The sequence below is a fragment of the Poeciliopsis prolifica genome, unplaced genomic scaffold (assembly GCF_027474105.1).
Source record: "Poeciliopsis prolifica strain line A6 unplaced genomic scaffold, Auburn_PproV2 SCAFFOLD007, whole genome shotgun sequence".
Classification (NCBI taxonomy): Eukaryota; Metazoa; Chordata; class Actinopteri; order Cyprinodontiformes; family Poeciliidae; genus Poeciliopsis; species Poeciliopsis prolifica.
The window spans coordinates 14,693,422-14,706,939 of NW_026562382.1; the positions used below are offsets into that span (position 1 = coordinate 14,693,422).

At 37.2% G+C, this 13,518-nt stretch overlaps 1 protein-coding gene across 2 annotated transcripts in view; it reads left to right on the top strand.

The window, feature by feature from the left end:
* Positions 1-222: 222 nt before the first annotated feature.
* edar (ectodysplasin A receptor) overlaps positions 223-13,518 on the top strand; it is a 44,435-nt gene continuing 31,139 nt past the window's right edge. For both annotated transcript variants that reach the window (XM_055032379.1, XM_055032380.1), the window contains exon 1: positions 223-379. The gene's annotated coding sequence lies outside the window, so the exon portion shown is untranslated. The remainder of the gene's footprint in view (positions 380-13,518) is intronic.

A 13,518-nucleotide genomic window follows, 5' to 3' on the forward strand; every position in this document is an offset into this window, starting at 1 on the left:
TTAAAAGAAAAGCCAGTTCAGTCATACGACCACTAGATGGCAGAGTCGAATCGTAACTCGCACCATGTTAATTGACAGTCTACCTGGCACACGTTAATCGGTTTCTCTTTCAGGGCGGAGAAAACAAATCACAAACTGTTGTGTGTGTGTGTGTGTGTTTTTTTTTTCTTCTTTTCTTTTTTGCTCACCAAGGAGGAGCCTCAAGACACGCCGACATGCGCCAAAGTGGAGACTGAGACGCTGCATTATCGCTGCACGGAGTTTAACTCCTATGAACGCAACCAGTCGGTCGGCGATGCTCACCCGACGCCACGCAGGAGATTAAACGCCGATCGCCAGGTACGCTGGAGAAACCACGCCGAAAGCCACGCAGCTCCAGGTAAGAACTCCACTCTGACGAATGCACGGACAGATTGCCACAGACTTCGGGGAAATTCCTGAGCAACACTTTTTTTTATGCCAGATAAACATGTGCTTTAGTGTACAATGACCTCATAGAAAACAAATACATTAGAGCAAACTAATAGGAGTCATTCAGAATACTGATCAACACTGATAAATCAGAAACAACCTCAAAAGGACAATTTATTGAATTACTTAAAGGTCTTTTTCTGTCTGTTTGTAAATGTGAAGTGAAATTTGAAGAGCCTTTGTTGTGAAGTCAATACAGAAATTAATTTCCAGTGTTCTTCTTTGCACAATATCATCCACAGTGAATCTTTTAAAAAGTGTGAAGCAAGCATCCTAAACACTTCTGAAGTATGTGGAGGGTGCATGTTGGTACAAAAGTTTTAGCCCAAGGAGGTAGAATAATTTTCACATCACTAGTTGTATAGTTTATAGGCCTCATTGACTTTGTGACAAGGTTGTGATTTAAGATCCTGAAATATAGAGCTAGATGTTATCGTTCTTTCTTGGTTTGTTAGGAAGTGATTTTAATTATTTCTTTTTTGGTATACATGAGGTTGTAACTGTCTAATTAGTTAGTTGTTTGTTTTTTTTTTTTTATTTACTTTTTTAAGATTTTTCGGCTGCACAACTTTCTGTTCTGTCTACATAATTGTTTTCTTGGTGCCGCCTGACTGTCCCGGGCCCCGGGCCCCTCGGGGGAAGTCCTGCCCGCAGACAGGCAGCTCAAGCCGGCTGGGGGACATGTCAGGTCCTGCTGCACTTCTGAAGTCTGCTTGCTTGCTTGGCTTTGAACTGGAGCTCCTGGAGGAGGAAATCAATCCGTCTCTATCCACACTGCCTCGCTGACTCCCCCCCAGCACAGCCCGTCACTACTGCCACAATGATCTTTCAAGTTCACGAGTAGAAAGTCAAAAGGAGACAGAGGAAAGCAAAAGAACAAAAAAAAAAAAAAAAAAATCAGGAGGGAGTGCAACTCATCTTCAAAAGACATTAATATGGTTTCTGGGGATTAAAGGGATGAAGGGAGGACAGCTAACAAAGCTGGTGCCTGTAGTCGTGATCATCCAATACCAGACAGACGTGAACTGATAATGTGTTTACTTACTCGCCACTCCATCACTAAACGCTGCTCAGAGTTGGAATTCACACAATAGCTCTATTTATTTTGGAGTGTTTTTTCTTGTGAAAGTGAATGTTGAGATTTATGTTATATCACAGCTGATTTTAATCCAAGTCAGTGTGTTCATTTACCCCATGGAAAACAAATGGAGCTCTGGGGGCCTGCTGGGGTTAAATATTTTTGCAATGTTTGACACATCTCAGAGGAAGTTTCCGCTTAACACATCATACAACGTTTACTTCTAGAGGTAAAGTTATTTTAGCTCAGTTGAGAAATGTATTGTTTCTAATGCTATTTGATTGGATCAGGGGTGGGCAATCCTGGTCCTCAAGGGCTGGTTTCCTGCAACTCTTAGATGTCTTCTTGGTCCAACACACTTCAATAAACAGCTGAATCACTTCCTAAATGCAGTAAAGTTCTCCAGAGTCCTGCTAATGACCTCATTATTTGACTCAGGTGTGTTGAAGTAGAGACACGTCTAAAAGTTGCAGGGCACTGACCCTAGAGGCCTTTGCCCCATTTGCCCACCCCTGTATGGTGCTTGTGGCCAAATTGGGATCAACTACACAAATCACTATGTAGTGATTTTGTGGATCCCTACATAATTTTGACAAGTTACATTAACGTTCTATAAACTGCTTCAAATTTTATTACGTTACAATCTCAATTTTCAGGCCTTCCTGCCTGCTATAAACACATGAGAGTGGCAGTGGAGTTGCCATTGCTTCCCTGGTCCCAACATGGTGGCGCTGCTGAAGATGTCTTGTGTTTAGCTCTCACCTTTTCCTCATAATGTTTGTTCCTACTAACAAAAAGCATTTCAATGGCATCATATTGCCACCATCATTTTTCATTGCTTGTTTGTGTTTTGCAGAGTTAATTCTTCTTTGAACTTATTTTTCATCCTATGTAGGCAAAAAAGCTTAAATTTGTTACTATCTGAGACCATTCTTCTGCATCTTTACAATTTAGCTAGCAACAAATGGGATGGTTTTTTTCAGTATTTTTTTTTTCTTATCACTCTTTTATGAAGGCCAGATTGGTGGAGATTGTGGACAAAATTCACACTGTCCATAGAGTTTCCCAACTCAGTTATGAATCTCTGTAGTTCCTAGAGAGTCACCATGGGTCTCTTGGCTGCTTTATTGATAAATGCTTTTCCTTTCTTGTTTTTCAGTTTTATAACACTCATCCCATTTTTGGATGAACATTGGTTTTGATGGTGCTTTTTTTTGATGATGCTCAAAGCTATTGGTTGGATTTTATTTTGGTGTATCACAGTAAAGGTACGTAAATGCACAACACAATATTTCCAGGTTTTAGTTTTAGAAAAAAAAATTGAAAAGCAAATATAATTTTTATTCCTGTATACAATAATGTGCATTATATATGACATAAAACCCCACTAAGATGTACAGTTTATGTTTGCGAAGTGACAATCGAGGTTCAGTTTATATTAATAGTTTTGCAAGGTACTACTTGCATTCTGGAGATTCATTAGGAAATTACAGAGGATACATTAGCAAATAGGCTGTCACATTCTTTACACATGAATAAATTACATGTTATCCAATATAGGCGAAAATACACAAACACATTTTTTAAAAAGAAATGACTGTGAAAATGTGGGTGTGTGCTTAGAATATCAGATGGAAATCAGCACAAACCATTTCTAATCAAAAGTAATTAAAATTAAAGACAGGAGCTTTTAAAACCAATTAGCCTTATTTATTTGGGCCTGAACAGTCACCAGTGTGGAAGTCAGTTTAGTCTTTGTCCTAACTTCTCATCTGGTTGCACTTAACCCACTCTCCTCTGCAGTCTTTGCGCTTAAGTTGTTAGCAGTCTTGTTGCTGTTAATTTGTATCCGATTGCAAGTTCTGACGAGCCTCACCGTGTGGAGTGGAGGGATTGGTTTGTTGAACATAAAACTTTGGGATTCTGAATCTGAATCTCTCACAATGACCTATAGGATCAGAGTGGGTGGTTAAAACATTGATTTTTCTTAAGCAGCTCCTTTAGGTATTAGCTATTTAGATATTTCAAAAGAATGGGGAAGTTTGCCATTTTCCTGCTGAAGGTCTGAAAATCTGCTTGGAAGATGCAGGTATAATTTAATATTGTCAGAATTCAGATTTGGGCTGCTGTGTGAAATCTAATTGTTACTTGAGAGATTAGCTGTTATTTTTCTTTAACCTTGACATCATGATATTTATTATTACTTAATTTATTGTCTTCTAGTTTTTTGAATGAGTGATGAAAACTACTTGGTTAGCAACAAAGGTTTGAATTAAGCACTTATTTATTTCAAACTAAGTTTCTCACATATCACCACTTCATTTGTGAGTGTTTTTCTTTTGTGACTGGAATAAAACCACCCTTTCATTTTTCTCATTGTTTGAATATACCACAATACTAATGCATGTTTAGCTAAAGCTGTCAAAAACCTACATAGATGTGTTTTGTTTCCTTGGTTGGGTCTAAACTCTCATTATTCCCAGTCTCTATTGGTAACAACTCCAGATAGAGCAGTGATTCTTCTTTGAGCTCCCTCAGGGGCTTCCAGGAAATCTCATGAAAACATGGGGAATAGCTGCATTTCATTAATTTCTGATTTATGTTTCATGATTCCCGCAAAGCTTTATACAGCAAAGCTTCCTAAACTGAAATGCCGGTAGTCGTCACTGTGCATTAGCTTGAAAACATGCAAGTGTTTGCTAACTTTTATGCAGAAAACACATAGGTAGTATAACTGCAACTACATTAACTTATGGTGGGTAACTGTTTCTTTATAAATGTAAAGCAGGATGGAAGTCATAGTGCTGTGATATTTTCATTTTAGATTTTCTCTGGAGGTAAGCCAATTCATGGCTTTCTGAGGAGATTTACTTATCATGTCACCCATGAAATGTGCAGAACATTGGTGCTGTTGGCCAGAATTTGTTGCTTTTTATGTTCCATTATCAAATGTGTCAAACTTGAAGAATAACTAGCAGTGGGAGTCATGACCTGACAGGTTGGAATCTCCAAAATGTATAATTATTTTTGATCAGCAAAAGCACTGAATGTAAGCACTGCCGAGTTACAGTGACAGTAGAAGCTGTTACTGAAGAGAGAAGACTCACTAAGGTATTTTCAGAATAAGTAAGATGTTCATAAATATATTTAGAGAAAATACAAAGTATTTTGAAAAGAAATTTGTATTTGCAATGGAGATACAGAGGATGTTCATTCATACTGCCCATTAAAGAGCTGGATTTCAGCTGGATTTTACCATTTCATTTAATTGAAGTTTAGGTAATCGGCCAATAGATGTCATCTCATGCTTATGAAGTTCTGTCAAACTGGTGACAATGACAATCAACCAACTTCCACAAGTACAAGAAAAACTCAGTGCTTTAAATCTGTGGTTTTGTCTAAACTAACCCACATTTTTTTGTGAAACTAATGCTTTATGAGTTATTTGCTCCTCTGTTTGGGAAAAGAACAGCTGGATATCTCGTGACTATAAAGTCCACATTGGCCAGTTTTGCATGTGTGCAGTGTTTATGTGTGCATTTAGTGCTGCAAATCTCAACAAAACAGTGAAGCAGTTTCTTATGAATAAATGTGAGCTAAAGAAGTTAATGACTGACAAGAAAGCGTAAACACAGTCTAATAAAGCAGGAGCTTTGGGAGATTATCTAGTCCAGCACTGCTTTAAACAAGCACAGGATTTTCTTCAGTTGAATTTTAATATCAACTTTATCACTATCTGTTGGTGTAATACCTGTTCTGCATGGAATTTACAGTGCTTTAATTTGAAATGCAACATTTAGACTTTCTTTACTGAAAAAAAAAGAAAAAAATCTGTTGAAAAATACCTCTGCCTGTTACAGAACTTGCTTGATTTGGACATTTTTTACACATTTTTGAGAAAATCAGAGTGAATATTTGACAGATATTTTCCATAATGGTACCAGAACTAATATGGCTGACTCACTAGTAAAGACATCCAAAACACTGACTCTGTAGTAAATATGTATTTGGTTACAAATACCTGGAAATCCCTGTTTTACTGCTCAAAAAATGAAAATTTAATAATGGAGAGATAAGTGACTTCAGAGCTTAAGACAAGGTTAAATCGATCATGCGGTGAGACAGTTAGTGGGTTTGGAAACAATCAAGGGATACAGTTACTGTTGCTCCCAGATGAGGGATATGCACAGATGTAGAATCTGGTCTCAGAATAATGAGTTTCAGATCTCTGCAGTTAAGCTCCTGGTAGCAGGTTAAACAATACAGTTGATGCTTTTAATGGTTTTCTACTTAAACTCTTTAAAGTTGTTGCTTTTTAATGGATTGACTTAGAGTTTAGCTTTGAAGATTCTCCTTTCTTTCCATGTACATCCATCCATCATAACCGCTTAAGGGACTTAAATTATACCCTACAATGACAAGCAATTGGAAAACCTTCAGGGCTATTAGAGAAGGTGTGAAACTGCACACCTGTGGTGTATCATGATGAATATGTCCGGTGCAAACAAGTAGAAGCAAACAATGCATATTTCAAGCTGGTTAATTTTCTGTACAACTATTAAAAGGTTGCTTTCTTTGAATATGTTTAAGAAAACATCACAAAGAATATATGAGCCGCAATGTAATTGCTTCGCCTGAATGATCTGCATTATTTCTTCAATTGCTGTACAGTAAGTGTGAGCTAGAGGAAAGGAATCATGAATCCAGATGAATTCCAGGTTACAATTTAGGCTTCCCACCTACAGTTGGTGCAAAACAAACATAGACAGATGAGGAGTCAAGGAAAGAGACGTTCTGCCCCAGCTGAGCTAAAGAGAGAAACAAGGGATCAAGGAGAGGAGACGATGAAAGACTGATCACCAGCAGGCAGAGAATCAAAGAGCCTGCTGACTGACTGGAACTGCCATAGGTGTGTGATATGAGACAGAATGAGAGGCAGTCTGCAGAGGCACAAGCTTTTTCTTTTCATGCTCCTTAAGGGTTTGTTTTTTTCCTGAGCACTGAGTGAAAAGCTGACAGTAAGTCTGTAATTAAAGCAATTAAAAGATAAAAAGAGAAAAAAAAAACATCACACACAGTCTCATGCAAAAAACATTTGTTTAATTTAGGGCATGGAAATTATTATGTGTGGTGTTTTTCTCTCATAAGAAAGAACAATTTGGAAAAAAGAGCTAATAAAGTGCAAAAACTATGAAAAGGTGAGGTGCAATGGAGTAATCGTCTACTATAATAGAGTAGATGTTTAAGATGTATAAACACACAGTACAGATTTTTACGTAGAGCTGCTTTGACCAGAAATTTGTGTAGATTTCCAGTCCGCTGTGTTTTGTAAAGCTTCAAGATCTTTAGCTTAACAAGATATAAAAGGAGTGCTGAAAACGTCTTTGCTCAGCCTTTCTATTTTGAACTTGTCATTATATACTTATGCTGGGAGTAGGGGTGAGACATGTCAGCTACTCCTAAGCTTTAAACAGGTTTCAGCCATATTATATCTTCAGGTCAGGACTAATAGAAAGCCTTTGACTTCATCTGTTTTGAATTGCAACTTTCTGGGGATCTTTCTTTAGCAAAAAATAGTTCTAGCTGAACTGTTTTTTTTTTTAATGTGCAACAGGCTGGTGGAAATAGGAAGTCTTAGTATTTCCTGAAGTGGTCCTTTTTTTAAAAAAAAAAAAAGCTTGAGAGCCAATGTTCCAGAATGATTTGTTTGGGCAGATTCAAGATTAAACAATGCATCATTTAATTCCTTGAAGAGTTGAGCTCGGTCTTATACAGCTGTGTGATGCATCTGGGTGGCATGGGAGCAAATTGATATTTAGCAAGGAGACGAGGGCCAGCTGCTGTCTGAGGTTTGGTTCTGTCTCCAGCAATGGAAGTCACCTTTAATTGTGGGTTTATTTTCACATTAAACATCATGCAGCAAATCAGATATATTTATTTACAGCTCATTAAGCTCCTTGTAAGTGAACCATGGTGGCTACTTTGTGCAGTGAGCTTTGACTTCCTGTGGGTCTTTTAGAAACAGAGGATGGCTTTTCTGAAACACAGCCCTGTCCCTCCTTAGATGTTGTCTCCCAATCAGTAAACTCTAAGGGTGAAAGTGGTTGGTGTGATTTGACTGACAGGCCTGCCACCCCACCAACCCTTCATTTACAATCCAACTGAATCCAAATCATAGTAGATAGTTAGAGAGCCTGCAGCACATTCCTCCTTTACCTGTCTCACATCAAAAGACAGCAAGGGCAGTTGGAATGAGATGCCATATAGGCTATATTCTTACACTCAATCATAATGTAGATAATGTTTGGAACATTATTAGTAATTAGGAGGATGGGGAGATGATTATTACCATTAAGGAGGTAATAACATGGTATTAAACTGGAGTAGTGAAACCTTTGTCTATTAAACCTTTAAAATACCATTGGTGGTACTTGGGCAGCAGAAATATTTTATTAAGAATTTAAAATCCAAACAAAAATTTCCTGCAATGTAGACCTATAAGACACCAACAGATAATTGTTGCTCCATTAGAAACTTCTCAAAGGAGAAGTCAAGAAAATAAATTACAAAGAAACTGTACTCTAAAGAACTTTCGTTGTGCTAAAGTTAGCTCTAAAGTCTAAGCATAGCTGGGTTTCAATTCCAATACAAGTAAGAAATACATTTCTAGATTTTTTTCTTTCAAGTGATATTTCAACAAGTGTATATGAACTTTTATTACCACAGCTACTTGAAGAAGGCAATCATATTTGAATTTGAAGTCAGGGATAGTGAGAATGCAACGTTCCTGACTTAAATTCACACTTTTCTTTTTATCTAACCCGGAAGTTATACTTGCTAAAAAGAGGTCTCCTGTGGTCATCGGGCGAGAAGTGGGGTACACTCTAGCCAGCTGGTTGCCCTTAGCCAGTCCCTTATAAAGTATCAAAGACACACAAAGGCCAAATGGCAACTCTCATACCTAAAAGTTCTCGATTGAACCCATGGTATGACATGGAAGGAAGCTGGAGAACCCCAAAAAAACTCACATATGCATGGGAGGAACTTTCAAACTATTAACTGTGCCATCATGCAGCCCAAATAATACATTACACTAAAGAAACACAACTATGTTAAAGCATCTTAAAGCAAGCTTGAGAACTGATCTATAGTGATATTAATATTATTTTGGTAAATCAGTTGCTAAGTCTCTTTCAAGACATTTATGGAAGACTCCTTTTTTTTATGCATCACACAGAAAGCAAGGTCTGCAATTAAAAAGATAAATAGTTTTTTTCTACCTTTCCTGATGTGTTGTTTTCCAGATCCAGGTTTAGATGACAGACTGTAAGAACTTGATGGAGGGGAAATCCATAAAGTTTGTGGCCTTTTTTAGCTCCAAACCCACTTCATTGAAGTTTTATTGCCAGTGAAAATTCAGATAATTAACCTGTGTAATATTTCACAACTACAGTTTATACTGTGCGTTCTTACAACACCGTACAGGGTTTAACTAGAATGAAGTGGGATTTAGTTAAATAAACATACACTGAATCATGAATACTATGAACATGTTTTCTTAGACGTGTTGAAAGGTGATAGTGACATTTCGTCTTTTGTCACCGGCTCAGACTTATTGCTTTTTGTAGTGTTGTGCATGCATAGAAAAACAGGCAGGGCTTAAGCGTTGTCAAACTGTTTAACATCTGTTTGAGATCTTGTGCAGATTTGGCAGGTTGTGTCCTAGTCTGTAAAGGGATAAAGTAATTGCCTTTTTAGGGTTTGAGCTCCTAACCAGTGCACTGATTAACTTCAGGACCCGTGGACGGCTGGAATGGATTATGTTTGCATGTGTGTAAGATTGTGTTTATGACAGGGTAGACTCATGTTTGATCTGGTGAGGTAGAAAGACCGGTGGTAAAATTGAGAGTATCGTCATTGTTGGTTAAGCTGAATTTAGTGACTGATCTGAATGGGCATTGTAAAATCTCACTTATGCAGAAAAATGTTCTTGCATTTATAGCCTTTCTCAGTTTTGGTGTAGGCATGGTAATTTAGACCTGTCGTGTATTTTCAGTTGCTGCATGTTATTTTTAAGGTTCAGTTTAATTGGCATGTGTGACAGCAAAAATGGAGAACAATGGAAAGGAAAAAAAAAACAAGAAAAAAAGCAAGAAACATTGTTGATAAGAAACAGACATTTCTCTTCAGTCATACCAAAATCCAAGATGATTAAAAAGCTGTGAGTCTGTATTCTGCTAATAGAATTGTCATCAGAAATTAAGTGCTTCATATACGATCACAAAACATCCTCTGACCATATTTTTTTCATTGTCTATGTTTTATTCTTTCTTGGATGACTTCTCTGGCCACTAATTGGTGTAATACCTATTCAAGACATCATTGTTTGACTCTGTAATAAAGACCCTTTATACAATTAAGCAATGATTGATAAAAGCCATTTCCCACATTAGTCATCTGAAACAACTGTTATGGTAGGTAGAGAGATGTAGAGAATGTTTTTCTCACAAGAACTGGTGAAATGAATTACAACTGAGAGCCTTGGGAGAATTGAACGTAAATATGGAAAAGTTACAGTGCTAGTCTGAACAAGCAGACCTCTTATATTCAAACATTAGTGTGGAACCAATGAAGCTCATGTCAAGAAAAATCAACTGGGAAAGACATTAAAAAGATATTTAGCTTTATATTGTTTAATCAGAGACTGAGTAAACGGTGTCAAAAAACATGTATTTAACTTGAAAAGCCATCTGCAAGAAGATGCCTGTTAATATTTGGAAAGATTTTAGTGATAAATGGATTCTTAATTAAAATTATTAGTTCTATATTTGTACATTTTTAATATTGGTGTTTAATGACCTTTACTCCCAACTTGATGCTGTACAAAATCAGTGCCATGTACAGTCACTACCTGCTTTATTAATCACATCTGCTCATTGGCTTATTAATACATATATAATCAGACAATCAGGTCACCACATTGGGTTATCTCAATGTGAAGCTGAAATAAAAACAGAACTGTGCATGTGTGCGGGAGAATTGGAGAGAAAACTGGACTTAAGTGACTCTGAAAATGACTTTAGTTGTTGTTAGCTGCTCTGAGTATTGGAGAAACTGCAGATTTACAGAGATAAACAGGGAAACTAGGGCTCCAATTCACAAGGCTCATCACAATTGGACGATAACAGTTTAGAATAATGTTGCTTGGTATGATGAGTCTTGTTTCGAGCTGCAACATTTACATGGTAGAAGCATAAATGATGTAAAAGAACCAATATAAACTGTGAACAAGAGACAAATCTACAGCAACTGCCTATTTGAATGAATTAATTTTCTGATACCTTGCTGATCGTAAAGCCTCTTTAAAATCATAGTTTGGAACCCCACATTATGAACTTGTTTTTTTCACAACATTATGTATGGATCATAATCCCTGTGTGCTTTCAGAGCATACAGCCGAGATTACAAAACCAAATGGGTGTAGTTTGCCACTTGCAGCATTCACTTGGACAGTAAGGGTAGAACATGTGGGAGGAATTTCCCCACAGGGCAAAGCTTTGTTTACTGATCCTTCTGAAGGCCATCCAATTGCATTTAGTGATTTAATTACAAGAAATTGTTGCACATCATCTTCAACATGTTTTTATCTGCATAATATTCTGCAGATTAAAGTATGTCTCAGACTCCTGATGCTACTGAAACAGTCTTTTGTATTGTAGAATCATGTTGGACTTCTTTCCACTATTGCACATCAACCCTTGTCAATCAATCAATTTTTTTCTAAAGCACATTTCAACGTCAAGTTAATTCAAAGTACTTTACATCATGAAAACATAAAAAAAGACATTGTACGCAGATCATATAACCAACAGTTGTTAAAGCCAATGATAGACATTATATTTTGTCAGGTTTTGTCATTAAAAGCATCAGTACACATCAAATATTTTGGTCAATACTCCATTTAGTGTGGTTACAAAACAACTTTGAACAGGTGGGTTTGCAGTCTTGATTTAACTGAACTTGTTGTTTCAGCTGTTTCGTTGTTTTCTGATAGTTTTGTAGCTTTGGATATTTGGTGCATAGAAGCTGAATTCTGCTTCTCTCTGTGTAGTTCTGGTTCTGGTTCTAGGGATGCGGAACAGGCCAGAACCAGATGACCTGATACAAGTCTTTCAACAATTGAGTGATTTATAAGCAAACAGAAGTATTTTAAAATCGTTTCTCTAAGCTATATGGAGCCAGTGTAAATCAGTGTAAGCCAATTCAAAGTGGTTTGTGACACAATCAGGGGAATACTATTGGTGGATTGTCTTCAATCCCCCATTCTGAGTTGCAGTTGCTTAAAAGGACATGTGTAAATCATAGATTGCAACAATGATCTGAAAGAGTTTATTTAACAATGAAAGTTACAGTTGGTAAAGTAGGAGTGGCATGTCAAGCTGGCTAGCCAAGACTCTGCTAACTAACCCAAGGGTATATTTACTTCGTATTCTTTTCAAAGTCTAATTAAAGCAAAATAAATAAATAAATTAAAAAAAACGTGGTAATAATTAAATAATACCGGGCATTAAAACTGCTAATATAAGCTGCTTATTTGTGTTCTTACTTATTTATGGATGACCAGTTTCCCTGTATTGCATATAAATTATGCATTAAAATACATTTTTGTACTCATTTGTCATGTCTTCTGCTCAACCATCCAGTTAAAATGACAATTTGTGGCAGATTCCTACATTGTAACATGTTAAGTGATGATTTTAGGACTTTTTTATTGGATTTTTAAAAAATTATCATTATTTTGTTTTGTTTTTTTGGTGTGTAAATTTTTGTGGTCTACAAGCTTTTCCTGTGTATTTTTTGTGATTCAAAGAGTAAATTGTCACTCCATTGTTATGCGCCATTTCATTCTGGATTTATTCTGCTGTAATTAAACCCAAGCTAATTAAAAACACATTTGAAACCACAGCTAATGAAGAGACAGGGCTTCCAAAGATGTCTTCGATGTGATTCAGTCTCGCAATCGTAAAGTAAAAACAGAATCCTAAAATAAACAAACTACTATGCTGTGAACTGTGCAGTACGCTTGCTCAAATGACACACACAAACCTGTTAAGGGCACAGCTAAAAACAGACAGGTTATTTATTGGAGATTATACAATCGTTAGAAGATTAATACCCCTTGGGAGGCTAAAAAGGCTCAGGCTGACTTTCATCTCAAACCTGCCCCAACAGAGAGAGCTGAGGTTAGAGAGACAGGGTTGAAAGAAGTAAGCAGACTGTCAGAAGACACAGATCGTCTTCAAACGCAGTTAAGTGGTATGTGTGTGTTTGTGTGCGCACGAGTTTTTGTGTTCATCACTTTAACCCCATAATGAGTAGCCTTGAGGGGGTCCATAGCCATTTGGCAGCTCTTCATTTCCTGATTTAAGAAAAAACAAAACATAATCAAGTCTTTTATCTCTTCAGCAGTGACACAAAAATACATACACAGGCACGCACACACATAGTACATACCGGTTGTGGTCTTACCACAAGGCTTTGCACAATTAAGCCTATTTTGCCCTCAGAAGTGAATTCTGCTTGCATGTACAGTCAGTCTATGTGTTAATACATGTGTGCGTGTGTTTTTGAGACACAAAAAGGAGAAAGCCGCAATTATTTCCAATCTGAGGTCAAAATCTGTCTGTCTGGCTCCAGACCTCGGATTTCACTCTTCCATGTCGGAAACTTCAGATCTCCTCTGATGGCTAATTCTCCAACTCTAGTGGTTTGATCTTGCTTAATTGCGGCACGCATATACGCGCGCGCACACAAGCATCCACGCACAGACGCACCCACCCCATGCATACGCACACGTTCTACACAACTTGGGATGGATTTAGAGTTGCACTGTCGACGTGAGATAATTTTACCTAATAATACTATTGACAGTTTTATACCTTTGTATCAGCCTTTGTAAATCCTGATGT